A 9269-nucleotide genomic window follows, 5' to 3' on the forward strand; every position below is an offset into this window, starting at 1 on the left:
CATCCATGACAAGGAACAGAACTGACCATAAACAGGTAAGAGGCCGTGTGTCACAAACTGCTGTAAAAACCCCTATTGAGACTTATATTCTGAAATGCAGCGTATACATGTCCGTAGAATGCTCAAAAACCCGAGTAATATTGGCATATTCCGCGTCTTAATCGGAAAATGCTTCATTCAGAAAAAACCCTAGTTTGGAAAGTCTAAACAGAATATGCTGTTTACATGACCCGTATCAAATTCAGAATATTGTAATATTTGGAATAATGGTGAAACAGTAGTTTTCATGTACACGTAGTCACTGAATAAACTGTATAAAGTTATACAGTAAAGGCTGTACATAGTTACAGTTTGGGTACACCTATCCTGCTGACTGAGGTATAAAGTGTACAGCATACAGCCTACTATATTCACACTGACACACATAACTGTACATTTTGTCTATGTCCTCAAGCTGCTTGGTATATTGTCTGTGTAGGAAAATTTTGACAACCCCATTTGTAGCAAAAATGTGTGTAGGAACTTGTCATGCGTAGTTCAGGCGCTGCATTTTCCAGACTGCCAGAAAATACATTTTGGACCATACATTTTTGAAAGATAAAAGTAAGAATCCTTGACTTTAACTCCTACTCGTACACTCAACACTAAAAGCTTTTTAAGCACATTTTTTAAGGACTAAAGAATATTCTTTAATTGAGCTGCGGATCAGATCCAGGTCTTTTATGATGCATTCAGAGTAGAGATGAATGCAGTATAGAAACAGAGGTGAGCACCTTCTGAGAAGTGTTTTAGAGAGACAAGAGCTATAAGTACAGTTTGGCTATGGTAAGTTGAGCCCATTACTTTCCTTTCATTGGAATATTTGATAGGATGTTATACCACCTTTTTTGTTGTTGTTTGAATTCATCAAGGGTTCACACAAAGTGGATAAAGAAGCAAACTAAAGGAACACCTCCTCCACTAGAGAGTTAGTCTTGAACCAACACTGTCCTTGGGACAACATCAGTCCGTGTGGATACATTTGCCATGTTTCACCTCCTCATCCATGTCTTTTCTGTCTTTGTACACTCTCCTGCCTCTCCTTGAAGATGTGAACGTCCCTCTTTGCTCATTTTATAGGACTGCATGCAATTACCAAGCTCTTAGGTTTTGTGTGAGGAACATCAATGAGACAGGGACCCTGGTTTAAACAAGGTCACTGTATAAGCAGCGCTCCTATCTCTGCAACACACAATGCCGGCTTGGCATCGGGACGCATGTTCATTATAATGATAAGGAACTGGGCTGATGTCTCAGGCACCCTATAGACAGCAAGCCCTTCAGGAAGGAGCTTCCTAATAGAAACCAAGATTAGCATGTGCTTCATATTAATGCTTACAAGAAGGGCAACAGAAGATGTTCCTCAGAGACGGAGGAGCTCTGCTGAGCTGCATCTATCTGAAATGCTTGTGTCAGTAATTACAGTAACTTTAGCTGTTGTTACTTTTGATTGGTGGGGCATTTTGCTTGCTCATAGAGGATACCTTTCTATACCTCCGTTTCCTTATACAAAGTACTGTGGTCTGCACTATGTAGGGCAATGAATGCTGAGAGATTACAGGTTAGTTAAAGATTTAAAGGGAAATTTCTGGGTATTTTGGATATTACAGTAGTCATTTCAAATACCTTGGAAACTTTTGGACGCAAACCATTTTTCTCATATTTCTCCAACGCACAAGTTAAATTGAAAGCAAGCCAGCTCCTCACACTGCATATATTACAGCATCAAATTCTTGATCATGAATATTGTTTTCTTAATTCTTTGTTGATAATTTAATGTTCCTGAAATTAAGCCTTGTGTTGGTTCATATCTATTAACATATGTATTCATATGAATGTAGAATCTACAGGCGACGGGACAAGAGTTTTGAATCTGAAGCGTTCTGGTTGTCGTTTCAAGTCCAAGTAGTTTTGACCAATTCTGTTTGAATGGGCTTTGGTTGTGGCTATCATCTGATTTAGCTTTATATTAGCTTTTTTTCATATGCTGATATTTGTTTATAGAGCATCAACGCTCTCAGTAGATAGCGTCTCAACTTGCTAATTGGACTGTAAACAATGACCGGCACATGGAAGAGGAAGTCTTGGCCTGGATATCCATCTGCTGTATCAGATCCCCTATGATATTGGCTGCTGCCCCCAGAGGCTAAAACGTCTTCAGACCGATAGCCGATGGGTTTTGAGATTGGTTCAGGCAGAACCCTGAAGTTGCAGTTCCTCTGTCTCATTCATGCACAGTATCATCAGGTTGTTGATGCACCATCCGGCTTCCAGCTGACTGATAACATCCAGTCACAGCTCCCTCCACCACCCCAACTGCCTCCTAAGGTGGTTTATGTTGTGCTACATTTGTAACGGGAAGTCAGAATTTCCAAGTTCAGGTCAGAATTTTCAACTCGATTTCCCCCTAAAGTCAGATTTCCAACTCAGAATGTTGTAAGAAACCTCACAGAATCCTCAAAATCCAATATGTCTGCTCCATGCATCAACAGTAGTGAAAGCTGTGGTGATAGAGTCTGCCAGGAATGAGTCCTGAAAACCCATAGAAGAGTTAGCATTTTACCAATCCTGGTTCCCTTGTCTCACAGTCAATGTTTTTTTCAATGGATTTTTGGTTAGATGCCTGAAATAAGGTTTGTGGTTAACACAGGCTGGAGAGACTTTCACGTTTTGTTCTATGACATAAAAAACCTCAGTTAACATCCCACTCATGAACTTCTATGTGTCTTTAAAAAGGGTAGTTGCTAACAAGTGGCTGCATAAGACTACAAAGCATCATCATGCCGAGCCACGCTTAACACAGATTTACAGTCTTGATATGGTGCTGATGTTCAGTCATGCGACCGTAGTGTAGTTTTTTATAGCCTAATGTTAGCTTTTTACTTCTGGTGATTGCATTTAGGCCTCAATAATCATAAAAGTGGTGTTCACTTGTGAAGATCTTCTTGCTGAACGAAACGTGTAAGTAGCATAAACATTTGTTTGCAACAGAGCTTATTTTTCGCAGGAATCCAAAATCCAATATAAAAATCCCTGCCGTTTTACGAGGGAACCAGTGTGATGCTAGCCTCCATGTCAGCCCTCTATATACTGTTTATTGGCACCTCTTTCTTACCATCTGTCTTACCAACCTGGTCTCACTCTTGAGTTTCTGAAATCCGCCGCATGAGCAGTGACTTCCTACAAAGCTGTCCTGTCACGTCAGCATTATACGCAGCCAGTTGCTCTTAAAGTTTAACAGTGTTCGGAGAGTCAGGGGGAAATGTGGTAGGACAAGAATGAAAGTGAAGGTGATGAAAGTCCGAAAGGGGCAGGTGTAAGGTTATAAAGCTTAACACTGTTCTTTTTTCCTGAATCTAACCAGGTGATTTTGTTGCCTAAATCCAACCATGTGTATCAATTCCTGGGCTGTACTGACGTAGTGCGTTTATTTTGAAAGAGACTGTGTGTAAATGGTAACTTTCCTGTGAAAACGGAAGTGTATTTTGAGAGAAGACAATGTATGTAACAGGCAGAACTTCGTGGAAAGTCCATGACCAAACGTCAATATGTGACGAGGTTGGAGTGAGAATGTGTTGGTCTTACTTGCGTCTCACCAAAACAGTCTTACACACAGTCCTGTCTAACTTCTGTCCAACAGCTGTGGATATGTTGGTGTTTGTTTGCGCAAAATAAAGCATAATTCTTTCAACTGGTATTGCTAACAATGGCTTACTAGGCTAGACCTGGTATTGTTAACCACATCTTGGTTCTGTACAGTTGTACTGGAACATGGTTGATTTGGGTGAGGCGTCATTCCAAGCTCCAACCTTCAACTACCATGGTAAATGAATAGTACTGATTTGTTGCTAATCTAGAACGTGTCCTCTCTAGCTAATCTAATTGTATAACCATTTGTGGTAAAATATAAATATAAAGTAATGTACTGTAAATGTGAGATACTTGATAAAATGTTCATTATTATTTGTTGAAATTACATTTTAATGTAAATACTGCAGACAGTTTTGCTTTATTAGGACTGTAGAGCAGCTCAGACACATGGTATGATGCCAGAAATACAATATGTGCTGTGACCTGTATCTGTGCAGCAGAAGTGACATACTTGGCTCGAATTTGTGACTTCATCTTTGTTTCTGGTGTCAGCTTCCAGCAGCCTGTACTGTATTTCAGCACGGCTGTTTGTTTTCTTAATTTTTTTTCCCCAGGTTTTGAATTATTTGTCAGAAAACAAGCATGTGAGCAACTTTTTTTTGTCGTACTCACAGGCTCCTGTTCTCCAGCTGGCAGAAGTTGAATTGAAGGTTCGCCATATTCCCTGCAGATGGTGAAAAGCTCCTCCTCTGTACTTTGAGCACACAACACCTCAATCTCTCTCTGTCTCTATCCTGCTCATTTTTCTATATTCTCATATTGTACCTCTTGTTTATTCCAGCCTTCCTTCCCCTTCTCGTTGCTACATTTCCCTTGCTTTTTTCATCTTCCTGTCTTTTCATCACTTTCTCTCTCTGCCCCTTTCCTTCCTTTAATTTTCTTCTCCTCTTACTCTCGTCCTTCTCTCTTCTACAGGTTGCCCCTTTCATTATGTTCTCCTCCAGCCTCTCATTCCCTGCATCCCCCCTTACTCTGATCTTTTCTACCCTCACTTCATCTCCCAATTATCTCTGTACCTTCATCCCTCTCTCGCCGCCTTCTCTCCCTCTCTCCTCCAATCACCACCTCATCCCCTTTCTCTCCATCTCCCGCTCCCTCCGAGACTCAGCCTGCTTGGCACATTGTATTTACTCAACCCGTCACTGGCTGCCTCTGTTTATTACCTATTCAGCGATGAGGCAGCAGAGACAGAGACAACCAGCCCTTCGGAGGATTTTCCTCCCAACTCTCTGTCTGTCGCTGAATCTTAAAACGCTGCCTTGGAAAATTGATTGTTTCAGGGGTTTTTTCTCCTTTCATCTTTTTCAATTTATTCAGTATCGAGCGAAGGCTCCTGCCCGTCATGTCTAACAAAGTCCACATGACCTGTAGTTACAGGGAGGGGGATGGGGTGGATTGTGAAAACGGATCACCTAAGGCTCTGAACAGAGGATACATTTCTGTTGTATCTTATCTGAATGAAATCCCAAATTAAGCTGTAATGGATTATGTTAATTAATATGCTATCACTTCTGGAAACATGGGAAATAAACTGTGTGATTTATCCTTAAGCTGTTTGGAAACTTCTTCAGCATTAAGGCAACATACAGCACTGTTAACATCAACTTAATCAGATAACAGATATGCTGATTCCCTCCATGTTGGGGCTCAGATAAGAGCAGAGAGGCATGCGACATGGCATGTTAATTTTGAGATAATGTTTTGGGTAAACAGGTAGGACGAACTGTTTGTAGCTTTCACATTTATCTGTCATGAAAGCTCCAGCTTGGTCTTCAGACAAACACATCCTTGAATCTCACAAGGCCTTTCTTTTTGTTCTTGTCCGCTCATTTGACTTTATTTCCTCTCCCTGCAGGCTGCCTCTCCTTCACAATGCAATCGGATCCTGAAGTGTGTTCTGCCTGCCCCTCAGAGCTATCACAGGTTTTCACAATAGCCTGCGGCACTCTTTTGATCAGCCCAGGAGCTTGATCTGAACACCTGGAAGTGCGGTATAAACCGCAGCAGGGGAGGAAGTGCGAGGTGAGCGATGGTGAGATGTAGCTGCATCAAGCTAACGACAGAGCTGTCAAAGATGGCGGGGACTTTTGAAGGAGTCTGGAAACTTTATCAAACCAGAAGTAGAACTAAAACTCAATCATAAATACATTAAAACAGATTCAACACCCTTGTATCACAATTCAACATGAAAGGAAATGGATACTTTAGAATGAAAATGCAGACCGCACTGACCCTCATGCCGACAAGAAGTCCAGCGTAGTTTTTTAATCTACAAAACTCGTTCGGGGTATCGGAGGATAACAGCTAGCCGCAATAACAGCTACACTTGAAGTGCATGGTACCCACATTTTGAAAATGTAATAAAACTCTGCTAATGCATTTCAAAAACGTCAGAACGGCTCGTCCTGTTTACATTGCAACTCACGCGAGATTCGAGAACTAGCACCACCACTAGCCATCAGCTAGTCTCGCGCGAGTTGCCATGTAAACACAGCATGCCTACAGGGCAGGCTAACTGACCACGGTGAGAAATGATGCTATAAAAGTGGAGTAAATTACGTCTTTTCAAGTCAATTTTGCATGCCGCGGCTTCAGGGCACTTGGATTACGACGGATGAGCCGTTCTGACGTTTTTGAAATGCATTAGCAGAGTTTTATTACATTTTCAAAATGTGGGTACCATGCACTTCAAGTGTAGCTGTTATTCCGGCTAGCTGTTATCCTCTGATACCCGAACAAGTTTTGTGGATTAAAAAACTACACTGGACTTCTTGTCGGCATGAGGGTCAGTAAGTACTGTCTGTATTTTCATTCTAAAGTGGCCATTTCCTTTAAAGCAGTTAGCCAGTGGAGGAATGCCATGAGGTCAGTTTATCCTTATACAACGGTTTGCATGATATCCACAAAACTAGTGCCCCACGAATGACGTTACATACATTACAGAAAGTTAGATAGGTTATGTTTAAGATAAGAAACATGGTGTCAACTTACCTTGAAAAAGTTCAGAGTTCACTTGGTTTCACACAGTCCTGAACACCAATCTCCTTGGTCTTTTCACAGAAACTATAAAAGACGAAGAGGACATGATGTCATCGACTGTATTTGAGGAGCCAGAGACTGGCAGCAGCTCTATTGGAGTCAATGGGGTAGACACAGCAAATCACTCTATAACCCATTGTATCATTGCCGTATCACCTTTGACCTCAAAATCCTTCCACTAGTTTAGAAACACACATTGCGTGATGCTGACTGACCTTTTCTTATCTAAATGTGTTTGTTTGTTTTCCTTGTTTTTTTTTTGGTCTCCAAAGAGATCATGTCGCTGTCCATCAGCTGCATCCCAAGCCCCAGTTGGGTCCAAGATAGCTAACATACCTGCTCTTAGCAGGCACATGTTTTTGGTTATCAATAACTAACCAAACTTTAAATGGCTGCTGATGCTTGAAGTAAATTTTGCGGACACAGTAATACTTCTGTCCTTTAACTTAAATAAGGATTTAAATGCAGAACCTTAACTTGTAATGGATTGTCTTTATGTTGTTGCATTTCTACATTTACTTTACTTATGTAAAGGCTCAGCAGAGAAACAGGTTTGGATGGCTGTGGTTCAGAAGGTAGAGCAGGTCGTCCACCTATCGGAAGATTACCGGTTCCTCCAGTCTGCATGTCTTAGTATCCTTGACCAAGATACTGAACTCCAAATTGTTCCTGATGGCCGCTCCATCGGTGTGTGAGTGTGTTAAAAAAACTAAGTAGCAGGTGGCACCTTGTATGGTCTTGGCCACCAGTGAATGCATGTGTGTGTGAATGGGTGAATGTGACTCATAGTGTAAAAAAGCGCTTTGAGTAGTCGGAAGACTAGAAAGGCGCTATACAAGTGCAGGTCCATTTACCAACTCAGATGCACGGCTCCGAGAAAGGCAGGGTTGTTAAAAAGTTCATTTGTAGTCAAGGATGAGGCTAAAGTCCAAAACCAGGCAGGCAGATGAAACAGGCAAACTTATCCAAAAGGGTTGGGCAGAGGAGAAAAGGTCCAATGGGCAAGGGATCAAACTGGCAAGTCAGGCAGGACAGAAGGCTGGGAAGACAATCTGGCAGAGTGGAAGGGAATGGAGTGGTATACATACTGTAGGAGTGACAGGGAAAGTAAGAACAGGTGTGCAGGCGGTTGTTAACTTAGTTTCACAAAACCCAAAGGGGACACAGGATGGTATTTATGGGATCAAATTATTTTTAATTTAGGAAACTAATTTTAGAGTAAAAGATTTAAGATTTATAATTCATCAAAGTATCTTCACAGTTTTTATGGAATTTAGATTCCCTTTAAATTCTTGGTTAATGGTTAAAATATTGGACATGAAAATATAAGAACCTAGATTATCCTTCTCCTATAGATATAAGGCTAAATCAAAAATGTAAACTCATGTCTCATTCTTTCTTAATATGTTATATATGCTATCCATGCTCATAAGGTGTTATTAAATATAATTTATAACCCATATAAGTCAATGCGTGCTTCTTTTTTTTTAAACAAAAAAAATAGTTCTTTTGGGGATTTTGTTTATTTGTATTTAATTTTACAACTGAAACATCTACGTCGGCCCAAAACATAATTATCACAAGAGTTCAGTGACTTCATCTGAAGGTATGTCAAATTTACCATACACTGTTGCAAATGACCCGGGAATGACTCAGGTCTCAGGTCTCAGGTCTCAGGTCGTCAAAAACCGACACGTTGTCACACTTCAGCATCTCATAGGGACGCACAGGGCCCCCTTTAGTGTAGCTATCTGTGTGGTGCACAAAAAACACATTTTAATATCTGGTTAATGTTGTAAAATGGTTGCGGTTAGGTTTGGGCAGCAAACTTCTTGGTTAGGTTTAGAAAAAAAGATCATGTTTTAACTTAAAATAAGTACACTTGTTACGCAAAGTAAGATGATGTAAACTGATCATGTGACTGACATCAATGCACCACGACTGCACCTAAGTTGCGTAATGTTAACTCTAGCTTTACACGGGACATGAACTGGGGTCTCCTGCATGAAAGTCCAGTTTTGTTTGACCCATCCAGCTCCTGCCCTATGTGGACTCTGTCATTCTTTATACCACATCAGTTGCTCTGAGCATCAAATTTGCTTACACTGAAGCCCAGTGTGTCTAATAAAGACGCTAGAGGGTGCCTTTGGTGTTGACATTACACAATCAGGGGCTTGTGGCCTATTGTGTAAGGATAACTAATAGCAATGTAGCTTAATACTCTAAAAGTAGAATATTTTGGATATAACTTTATAACATTAACTAAAAATGATTTAAAAATGACTATTTGTGGTAAAACATGTTTAGTAACTGAAAGGATCGTGCTAACTTCTGATCAGATATGTCACTCCCAACATGATGTTCTTTGGAAATCTTCCATTTGTTCAATTTCTGAAACAATCTTTATGTATGTATGCATGTATATACATTAATATTCAAAAGATAAAAACGTTTCTAACTCCACCTCTTGTTTTGTCATGCCTATTTCTCGTCTGGCAATTTCAATGTCAAAACTTGACACTATTTGGTTGAAGACAATC

This window comes from Epinephelus moara, chromosome 13 (genome assembly GCF_006386435.1).
Source record: "Epinephelus moara isolate mb chromosome 13, YSFRI_EMoa_1.0, whole genome shotgun sequence".
Classification (NCBI taxonomy): domain Eukaryota; kingdom Metazoa; phylum Chordata; class Actinopteri; order Perciformes; family Serranidae; genus Epinephelus; species Epinephelus moara.